The 11,766-nt window shown below is 38.9% G+C and overlaps 1 protein-coding gene across 6 annotated transcripts in view; it reads right to left on the bottom strand.

Moving 5' to 3' along the window:
* CHD2 (chromodomain helicase DNA binding protein 2) overlaps positions 1-9,401 on the bottom strand; it is a 150,633-nt gene extending 141,232 nt beyond the window's left edge. For 3 of the 6 annotated variants that reach the window (XM_030930969.1, XM_030930963.1, XM_030930968.1), the window contains exons 1-4: positions 8,896-9,401; positions 6,507-6,574; positions 5,841-5,927; positions 385-453 (exon numbers count right to left, since the gene is read on the bottom strand). The gene's annotated coding sequence lies outside the window, so the exon portion shown is untranslated. Of the gene's footprint in view, positions 1-384; positions 454-1,496; positions 2,730-5,840; positions 5,928-6,506; positions 6,575-8,301; positions 8,496-8,538; positions 8,868-8,895 lie in introns of those variants that run through there. The other 3 variants (XM_030930964.1, XM_030930965.1, XM_030930966.1) reach the window with 3 other exon arrangements.
* Positions 9,402-11,766: the final 2,365 nt, after the last annotated feature.

The following is an 11,766-nucleotide window of genomic DNA, read 5'->3' on the forward strand; positions in this document are numbered from 1 at the left end:
GGCCATTCAATACAACTCCTCTGCTTGCTGCTGCTATCCTGAGAAAGCAGCTGCAAAGGATAACTAAATGAAAGAGTATAGCTGTGTTGCAATAAAACTTTATTTACAAAAAAAAAGAGGAACCATTTATCAACATCCACGTTAATAATAGTGTTAGAGGTATGTTCAAATGTGGGTTGTTTGCATTTTAACTCGCCTAGGTGAAGAAAGCAGAAAATAATAGATTGGAGTAAATTAATAAGCAAAATCTCCATGTTGATTTTCTTGTACTGTGTTGTTTCACTAAATCCCTCTATTTACAATTCTGACTCGAATTGTCAAAATTTCCAAAGTAGTATTTAAACTTTTTAAACAGATTAAACATGTAAATTGAATAATACTTACTAAATGCTTCCACCAATGTCTACTTCATTGTATGGGGCCTTTAGAGGATTCAGTTTGAGGTTCATATTTCTGCAGAGGACAAAAAGAATTTAATTTTATACATAAAAAATGAAAACAGATTATTAAGCACCATGATTTATACCCAAAATGTCAACATCTTACAAGATCATCTGCCAATAGACCAAAAGATGTATGCATTTATTAACAATATAGTCCAAGCAGAAAACATACAAGCTCTTGAGTATCACAAATTTGGCTGTACGGAGTCTCCTCTGTAGAATGTTACTACAAAATCACAAGCATAAGTTTCAGCCCCTAAGAACTCCAAAAACGTAGGTAAATATTTGGGCTCCCCAGGTGGATCTGAAGGTTGGGAACTAGTTATTTAACAGAGTCAACATCACTCCTACAGTACAGAATTGTTTCACTTTCTAGTCTTATATCTATTTACTTTCAATTCTTCTACAGGAAAGCTTACATTGCCCACCTGTAAGGGCACTTTCTCATTCCTTAGTATTACCATATTATTTCACATTTTTATGTCTTTAATCAACACTAAGACAAAATGATAGGAAACCATAGGCATCATTTCAAACTAATTGTACCAATCTACTCAACTAAACCAACACTAATCATTCCTAAATTATATACTTGATAATAAAAATTTATCCAGCCAGGCCCGGTGGCTGACGCCTGTAATCCCAGCACTCTGGGAGGTGGAGGCAGGCAGATCACTTGTGAGACCAGCCTGGCCAACATGGTCAAACTCCGTCTCTACTAAAAAGACAAAAATTAGCCGGAAATCACTTGAACCCGGGAGGCAGAAGTTGCAGTGAGCTGAGATCACATCACTGCATTCCAGTCTGCACTCCAACAGAGCGAGACTCCGTCTCAAAAAATAAATAAATAAAATGTATCCATACTTTCCACTAGTCAGACTTAAATACCTCATAACTAAACATGGAAAACAGCGTTTCCCATATCTCAAGTAACTTATATACTTTTCTCATCACTCCTGTTCCCAAGTATGATTACAATAATCATCCCACCCCCAAAAAGAAAACTTATTTAAAAGTTCAGTATGAAAATGGGCGGGGCACAGTGGCTCACACCTGTAATTCCAGTACTTTTGGGAGTCCAAGCTGGGGGGGGGAGAATCACCTAAAGTCAGGAGTTCGAGACCAGCCTGGCTAACAATGGTGAAACCCCAGTTCTACTAAAAATACAAAACTTAGCCGGATGTGGTGGTGCACGCCTGTAATTCCAGCTACTCAGGACGCTGAGATAGGATAATCACTTGAAACCGGGAAGCGGAGGTTGCTGTGAGCTGAGATCACACCACTGCACTCCAGCAGCCTGGGCAACAGAGCAAGACTCCATCTCCAAAAACAAAAACAAAAACCAAAAAGTAGCAATTTAAGGTTTTTAGAAGGAAATAAAGATTAGGAGTTACTTTATGCTACCCAAATGCTTTTTTAGGACTAATTTTCAAATTATAGAGCAAGTCCCTGTTTATCTTCCCAAATATGAATTCCTTTAGTCATTCAGACAGATCATAATCAAGAAATATAGCAAAGATCTGCTTCAAAATTACTGTAAGAGTAGGTGCTAAATTATCTTCCCAAGAATTGACAAACAAAGCAATTTAAAAGGAACAACATATTTCTAATCTTCCAAATTTAATCTGATCTTATAAGTAACAGAAGGTTTTGTGAAAAAAGACAAAACGTAAACCAAGTAAACCCTTAAGAGAAGGGTAGAATTGACTTAAGGAATCTTGGTAAAAGAAATGTCTAAGGGAAATCCCTCACACTGCTCTGATGAGCTTATTAAATAAGTTATCTACCAGTAGATAGGGTTCTCACACCACCAAAGAGAAAATATATCTCACTTTGTATCATCACAAAAATTACTGACACTAACGTAATCTACCATAGCATCTCCTTCCCCATGCATCACTCACAAAAATTACTAACAACTAAAATTGACAAAGTCTAAAATCACTTTGCCATCCTTGGAAAGAAAGGAGAAGGGAGCAAAATTCGGCTTAGGCAGACTATCAAAGTTGACGATTTTGCTCGTATTCCCACCTATCCTATTTTGTAATATCATAGTTTCAGATTTAATAACTTACAGGTATAACACACATATTTTGGTTGTTGTTCTTTTAAACGGTAAGGACAGCTTTAGTCAACTGTCTCATTATTAGTCATTTATGCTTTTCTTAGAAAACTTGGTTTTTAAAACAATATTTTTACTTTTTTTTTTTTTGGGACGGAGTCTCACTCTGTCGCCCAGGCTGGAGTTCAGGAGTAGTGTGGATCTCAGCTCACTGCAACCTCTACCTCCCAGGTTCAGGAGATTCTCCTGCCTCAGCCTCCCAAGTAGCTGGGACTACAGGCGCGTGCCACCACGCCCAGCTAATTTTTTTTTTTTTTTTTTTTTTTGTATTTTTAGTAGATATCGGGATTTCACTATGTTGGCCGGGCTGGTCTCGAATTCCTGACCTCAGGTGATCCGCCTGCCTCAGCCTCCCAGAGGGCTAAGATTACAAGCGTAAGCCACCGCGCCTGGCCAATTTTTAACTTAAAAATAAAACCTGAGAGCACCATTAACTATAAAGTCATTAATATGTCTAAGAAAATTCACAAACCTCAAAGTTAAAATATAGCTTTATAATCTAAATTAAAATGACTATGATTACTATGTAGCACACGCTAAAGATATAATTGTTTGGGAAATAATTTCAGATACATGGCTTCATTTCAAAAGGCAGAGGAATGTTTTCTAAAACAGATATGTCAAGCAACATACAAGGTATATATATCAAAACTTTTATCATATTGTTATAGAAAACATGCTACTTGAATGTTACATAAACCATCAAGTCATATATTTATAACCTAAGGATCAGAATATCCTTCAATTTAAATTGTAAAGGTTAATTACATTAAAAAAATAGCCAATTTGAACATCAAAGTACACTGAAGCATTCAATCTGGAAGGAGGTAGCTGGTAAAATGAAGATATTTATATTTGATGTACAAAAATTTTGTTAACGGAAATTAAATAGATTATATCAGGCACGCAAACTATAAATCCTCTTATTTATAACATGATCATGGCCAGGTGAAAAATATTAAAACCACTTAACTTTATATTAGATACATTTACTACATCATTAGAAAAATTTTTTTAAATGCTTTCATTGAAGCATTCTAAACAGTGTTTAAACACAGTATAATTCCTTAATTGCTTCTCTGAAATCAATTTACAAAGTTTGTATAAGAGAATTAGGCATGGCTTAACAATTATTTTTATCCCACAATTTGAGAGCTAATAGGGATCTTAAAAGCTTGGAACTCTAAAGTCTTCATACAAATTGTGAGATGAAGGTACAAAAGGAACAAAATGTCAAGACTGCAGGGCTTATTTACATTAGAAGGTAGGTCTCCTGATTGCTGAAACGTGTTATATTTTCCACTCTATCACCACTTCTGATTAACAAAAGATAAGGAGATGTCCTCAACTTATCTTTCTCACTCCACAATCAAATCTCAGTGGATAAAAAGTAAAATTAGTTGTCCATGGTACAAATTTTTAAATAATCAAAAAATGATGAATAGTAAATAAAACTTAGAAAAAAATTTACATTTGAAATTACCTATTTTATATAATCTATAAATGTCATGTCATGAAAGGCTTGTGATGACACAGCATGGCTCCCTTCATTTCTATAGAATGTCAGGTAATTTTTTAAACAGTTTTTATCAGAAACTAATGCAATCCAATTCAATCACAAAGTTGATCAGATTTTTATGATTCAAGAATTATCCCAAAACGCTAGGGCAGAAACAAATATATAAGCACCACTCTGGTTCTTAAGCAGAAAAGAGTGGTAAATATATAATAATCCACCTTCCTTACAAAATATAGTACTTTAATATCACACCTACAGGATCCACTATATTTATCTAATATTTCTATCTATAATAGTTATCTACATTTACATTTAACCTCATGTGCCAATCAATTATGTTCATTATACAAGACCGTCTCAAGCAGTAAATATCAAAACACTGAATATAAGCACTAACAAAGATCTAAGTACATGTGGATCTTTGATTCAACATTTCTAGCCCTTTCTAGCTGTTTTCTTTCTTATGAATCAAATTACACCTTCCGTAGGCCATTATAAATGTATTGCCTGTTTATACTTAAACAAAGATTATGCTTCACATAAGAGATCCATTTCTTAATTTCCATAACAGTGCCCAATGACAGGAATGCCAATTTAATATCACATCAATTGCACAGAGGAAACCCTAATCTTGGCATTTGTGTTGAAGTTTTGAAGTGAAGGATGTTTCAACTGTTCTTGTAAATGTTGTATTTTTAAAACACTACAGTTAAAAGTTAAACATTTAGTTTTCTCTTGCACACTGTAATACACCCAAATTTGATCGAACTGCAAAAAAGGACTCAAAAGTTAAGCTGAAGCAAAGGCAATAAAAATATTCCTCTTATCACCTATTTCAATCAATAGAATAAGGCAACATCAAGCATTGAAAGACTGTATTTTATTTTCCACATAAATTTTGAAGAAAAATAAACTTGCCCTTATTTTAATTGGTCATTTGGCAATTCTTAAAATTTCCCAAGATACCCATTATTATAGTGCGTATTTCCTCTAGTCAATCACTAATAACAGCTTGACATTAATTTTCAGATTCAACGTTAACTTCTAAAAAAGGCATATTTCCTTAAAAATATCCGTGGACATTTTTTAAAATTCACATATCTAGCTTTAAGATTTCAAAATGTGATATACATGGTACGCTGGTGGCCCAATACCTATTGCATGTGAAAATTATTTCTATCTTTTATGCTTTAAAAGCAATTACGAAGCAATTAGAGGACTCTTTATATGTAGTAACTCTAATTTCCTGGAAAACACCACATTTTTGGACCTGTCTGAAAACTCATGAAAACAAGTAAAATGAGTATTTTAAATCTATTAAATGACTGAGATATGAAACTGTCTATTTAGTTTTTGAAATGTAGTTAAGAATCCTACGATCAGCAAATGCAAAATTCCAGACCATTCCTAAAATGTGATCTGTACAGTCAAAAAAAAAAAAATGGCTGAAGATTATATATACCAGATTTGTAAAAACATAATCTTGATGACTCTACTGCAGATTTAACCACAATCCTAAAGCACCATTTTATTAAGCAGTACTAAATGTCTTCCTGCTCCAATATAAATTACATGCATCGACTGTCTTAATAGCAATAGAAGTGTTTCAATGTCAGGCAAAAGAATTTGATGGTTTTCTCATCCTTTCAGTGATAAACAGTCTACAGTTTGTTTCATTAACAAACTTTAGTGATATTTTTCACTTAAATGTTGGTAACTATTCAGTTGCAGATGTTGTGTAAAAACATTTACTTACTTGCTATATAAAACACTGACTTGCCCAAAGATTTCTTTTATCCTCAAGGATAAAACTCCAACGTCTCAGTCTTCAAAATGGCATACCCTTTGGTGAAAACAAAGATTCTAAACTTACTTATGAAGCAAACAATAGCAAGTAAAACTAAGTGTTTTTAAACTTTTTAATTACAAAAAAGAAACGAAAATCTATGCTCAAAACCTGATTTTTTAAACGTTCTTCCCTAAAATCTGTTAGTATGAACAGCAAACTAGTTCAAATTCTCCAATAAGCTTATTTCTTTAAATACTTAAAAGATTAAAATTGTTTGCACAGTATACAGAGTTAAACAGAAAAAAAGCTATCTTTGGTTCATGGTTTTCCTCAAAATCTAATCAGTCTTCTCTTGTTCCCAAAATTAAACAAGGCTTAAAAGACTTTCAGTATTTTAAACTATTCAAAGGGTACGTTAAGTTACAATGGCTATGCATATATACTTTTAATCTTTCCTGCAGTGAAAAGGCTTAAAGGCTTTGTCAAATTATTTCAGATAGTTTACTCATATTCATAATCACAACTTTTTTAAATGATACCCATTCACTGATTAATTGAAATGTAAATTATTAAAGAATAAAACTAAAACTTAATAAGCTAATTTTTGTCAAAACAATAAAAACCCAGTCTTACCTCAAATAAAAGAACTCTATTTGTTCAGAACCATCAGCAACCAAATTAATTTTAATCTCCTAAGTCACCTTTAAAAAAAAGAAGAAAGATGGTATTAATGTTTTGAATTTTAAACATTTCTTGGCCAACGATTCAGTGTGATGAAACAAGAAAATATTCCACAGACAAAAATCTATGGGTAAATTGAAGAGACGGCTCATCAACACACAACCTGTACATTTATGGTTGCAGTTATTTATCTTAGTATCTATCAGTCTTTGTTTTCCTCATCTTTTGGCTGTATTGACCAATACTAAAGATTAACACATTGAATTAAACAGAAATACAGAAAATTCAAATTTTTGGACTGATTTAAGATTACGAACCTTTTTTTTTTTTACTTTCCCTCTTTTTATGACAGGCAATAAACAAACAAAGAAAAAGTTTACCACTCTTCAAGACAAATCATCTTAGTATCTCCCTTACCATCCAGAAATACCTTTTACAATTATGAGCAATTAGAAATTAGCTCCTCCAAGAGAAATTAGTGAAGTTAAAATGGCCACTGGTTACTTTAAATTTTAAACCACAAGTTACTTGATCTCACCAAGTGGGATATTAGCTTTGTCTTTAAAGCTATTCTAAAACTTACAGTACCTAAACCTTTACTCAATTTCAAACCAGGGTTTTGAACATTTTCATTTCAGTCTTTCTCCTCCCCCATTTATCATGTAAAAAGATCTTTCAGGTTAAACTGCTCGCAATTATTTTGCATTTCACAATTCAAAGAGGATTCTAAAGAACTAGATTCAGAATATCCATTTAAAACCACTTTCAGTGCCCAAAAATTTCGGGAACATTGATTTGAAAAACCAAAATCGGTACTTAAAACAGATTCTGTAAAATCAAGATATGCGCAACTGATGTAACGTACCATTATAGGAAGGCTAGTCAAAAAAACAAAACAATTTTACTGGAAAAATGCCCTTAGAAATATGGTCGAATAAACCAGTATCTGATTTCAGATGTACTATGTAAGTCTGCCCAACACTATTTTTACGTAGTTCTGCACCTTTACAACACAAGAGCTCCGCAGAATGAAGACAAAAATATTCTAAAATACACAAAGGTTTGTGCGCTTCTGGTTTGTTCTTCAAACCACTATACTTAAAAATTACCCTTCAAACATTTTTTTTAAGATTACAGACGATACAGAGAACTCTACTAAATTTTATGAAACCTGTACTTTTAAAATACTGTTCCGTTTTAAGCCTATCTAGATTTTTATACATGCAACAAATGCAACAAATATGGCTCCTCTTCATCGCCCATTACCGAGAGCAGTCCTACTTTATTCATATTTACATTACGAGAAAGTAACTTCAGGAAGAGATTTGGTGTCAGAATGTTCTTTTGTGAAAGTTTTTCGATCATGGCTTGTGATAATATACATTCTCAAAAAAAATTAAATTACGAACTTTTGACTAGGAATTGACCCAAGTACGTTCTAACATTCAGGTGTGAGAAGTTACAGATAACGGCTCCTTGTGACCTTTTCAAAAAGTACCAAACAGTGTATTTAATCATATTTAAATATCAGGAGATCAAATGATCTTGGCGTAATTACTCGGTAAAATAAACTACATTAACCAAACGTCATCAGCTAGCACCGTAATTATCAAATCTATTTCCATTAAACAGCCTTGACGACACAGTAAACTTGTCTTCGTAATTCTGAAATACCAGAAGCACTCCTCCAACTTGCATTTTTCAAAGACAACCTTAACGTCATAAATGTTTAATAAGCAGCAAGTACCTTCGCATGTATCACTGCAGCCGTTTCAAAATCGGCTTTGAAAGAGTTAAAAGCCAACACCCAATAGGAGGGAAAAAAACAAGTTTTATTTTTGTTGAAACGTAGTCAGGGTTCCATTGTTCTTTTAAATTCGATCATGAAGATGAGTTCCCACCTCACCGGAAAGAGGTTAAAAAGCTCCTCCGTTGGAGAACCTGAAAGGGATTTTTTTTTACCCTAAATATCAAAATAACTCACCAGGACAGAAAGGGGCTCTCCACGCCCGATCCCCTTCGGGCTCTCGCCGGCAGTCACCCGCCGCCCCTTTCCTGGCGGATCCAGCCCTGGCGACGAGGCCGCCCCCCGCCCACCTGCCGCCCACGGGGTCTGCAGCGGGGCCCCGCGTGCCCCCTACCCCGGGATCCCACGACTCGGGCCCAGGGCACCGAGGCGCATCCCGCCGGGGAGAGCCGGCCCGCGACCACAGAGGGGCCGTGCGAGAAGAGCGGAGCCGAGAGGCCCGGCCCGCCGCCCCCTCCTGCTCGCGCGCTCAAGGACATTTTGCTTTTCCTCCCAAGGACAAAGGACAATAAAAGGAGACGGGGAGCCACTCACCGGGTCCGAGCGCGGCAGCCGGCACCTACTGGTCGCCCAAGTCCGAGTCCCGGGCCGGACCGCCCGCCCAAGCCTCCCGCCCGCGCCGGGTCCAGCCGCCGGGGCCCCGGGAAGCCTCCGAGGCGGCAACCGCAGCGGCGCTTTCGGCGTCGTGGGCCCGGCCGCCCTGGGAGCCTCTGCTGCGGGCTCTGACGCCAACGCGCGCGGCCCGCCTCGCCTCAGCCGCGGCCGCCCCACTCCCACGGGCCTGCGGGCCGTCCGGGCGTAGCTCCCTGCCGGCTGGCGGGCCCCGCGGCCGCGGCGGAACGCCTGACAGCTCGAGGTGCTGCTGCCTCTCCGGCCATCTTGTGCCGTGTGTGTGGTGTCTCTCTCCCGTCTCCTCTCTAGGCTTTACTCCCTCCTCCTCCTCCCCCCGCCCCACACACCACACAACATGGCCTCTTCGCTGCGGCGGCAGCGGCTGCGGCGGCGGCGGCAGGAGCTCCGCCGCGCTCCAGCCCGCTCCCTTCCCCCACCGTCCCCGCCTCCCGCCCGCAGCTCCGGGACCCAGCGCGCACGCGCGCCGCCGCCCGCCCGCCGCAGCCATTGGCTCCAGGAGCTTCCTGCATCCCCTATCGGGAGCGGCCTCACGCACGCTAGTTGGCGTCTTCCTCCCGCCCAACAACAACTACTTCCATCCTATTGGGTAATTTCAACCCCACCCCTTTCGTCTCCTTCGTGCGGATAGGCTGGCCTTAGTGCCATTCACTACCCGTAGGCGTTTCTGGTTTTCTTGAGAAGCTCCGGGCCAGGATTGGCTGGTGATGGAACCTTTGGGGTTGGAGCTGAGCTGTTGCTTTTCTCCCCGCAGTGCGGACCCCTCCAGGCTAGCTGTAGGGTACTTGGTATGGTCTAGGCCAGACTAGAATCGTTAGTGCAGGGTCGCACAAATAGTGGCTTCCCGTCTAGAAAAAGCTCTGGCTTCGGTGTTTCTAAGTTCAGATTTTGTCTTTAAAAAAAGGAAAGAAAAAAATGACTGACAGGATGATGAGCAAACAAGATGCAGGCCCACAGCCCTTGGGCAAGCAGCCATATCCTCAAAATATTTGTTCTAAGCACCCAGGCCTCCCATGAAGGTCACACAGTCAGGACCAATGGTTTTACCACCAGCACATTCCCTAGCCCCAGTATCCGAATTGAGATGCGATTTATTTGAGGATTTGTAGACTGCGTGTTGCCAATTTACCTGAGACCCTAAAAGAATGTCTAGTGTCTTGTGAGCTGTCGTCATGGAAATCAAAAAATAAAAATTAAAAAAATTAAAAAGAATGTCCGGTGTCCTGAGGCCTTAGCGAATGAATCTCAATACCGGTTGACTAGATTCCACCCTGTAGGACAATGTTTGTTAGAGTAGCAGTTGAAACCTGAAAAACCATGGTCTACCTTTTCAACCTCCTTCCAGAGAACCAGGCAAAACAAGCTTCATTTCCTTTCGGCAAATCTCACTTTTTTTCATTACTTCTTCCTACTTTAAGCTGGAAACAACTCTAAGCAGACCATAGGAAAAAAATGAAAACCTAAACTTTCCTGAAATGGATGGGGAAAAAATAAAAGAGGCAGCTCTCTCCAGTTGCCAGTATTTAGAAATCTTGCTCCTTTTGGCAGGGGACCTGGGGAAAATGAAAGGAACACCAGATGCTTAGTTTTAACGGATTTTTTCGAGGGGAAGGGCTTAGGGGTGAGGGAAACAACTCTTAAATTCTTTTGAGCCTCTCCCCTTGGGTTAGCATCAGAAAATGTTACATACATGTAGAGCCTAGGAAATAGTCTGGCCACTTTTTTAAATGACACAGTTGTTGATTGATTTGGCTCAGTGTAGCATCAGCCACTTAGGATAGAGCTAGGACTTGATCCCAAGTTGCCTGACTTTTTATAGATCTTGATTTCCTTGTATGCAACCTGGCCACCCTCCTTGGCAATATACTTTGAGCTCTAAGTGGGCACACACACACACCCACAAAATACTTCTTCAGCTGAGATTACATTTTCTCCAAGAGACATTTAATTTCCAAGAGCCATTGCCTTACATAGTGTAGCTTTGAACACCGTGGACCTGCAACAAGGCTGTTTTTGCTGAAATAGCCCCATTCTGAATCCTTTTTTCTCATTCTTCTGGTGTGTTTTTGCTGTGCTGTTGTTCACTCCCTTTTCCTCCCGTTTTTCCCCTCTTATTATGACCTGAAATCCCTCTCTGATTCTGCCTTTCCAGATTCATCACCGAATATGTCTATGCCAGGGAAACAGGCCCGAGCAGGCCTTTATTAAAACAGTCATGGCTGAAAAGCACTGAGTTAGCTGACTAGGTGCCAGGCATTGTTCTCAACTCTCATTGGTGATTAACTTGATCATACTGCACTCCAATGAGAGACAGTTATCGTCCCTCTCTGTGTCTTATCCCTATTAGGAAACTGAGACTTAAGGAGTTTAACTTGCCCGAGTTCACACTACTAAGAAGTATTTTAGCCCAGATAATTTGCCTTCAGACCCTTCTGCCTCTCCCAGTTTTCTTTCAAAAACTGTCCCTTCGCTGAATAGGTTTATTTGAATCTTTTGTTGTGTGGATCCTCAAGATTTGCCAGCTCCTCCCTCCTATGCTTCATTGAAGGTATTCTACCTTCAGAATCAAACAGGAGATCCAGTCTAATTGAATCTCCAGGCTTTGCCCCACCCCATTGCTGTTAATCCCCTAAGGCCACCTGGGAGCCCTCCAGCTCTCTTGTTTGCTCCCCCTTTGATTTCTGGACCCCTACGATTCAGCTTTGGAGTGGCTCAATTGTATGAAGGGATACCTTGGGCAACTTACATAAAACAGCTTTCTTCTCCCAAGTTTAC

This window comes from Rhinopithecus roxellana, chromosome 5 (genome assembly GCF_007565055.1).
Source record: "Rhinopithecus roxellana isolate Shanxi Qingling chromosome 5, ASM756505v1, whole genome shotgun sequence".
Lineage (NCBI taxonomy): Eukaryota > Metazoa > Chordata > Mammalia > Primates > Cercopithecidae > Rhinopithecus > Rhinopithecus roxellana.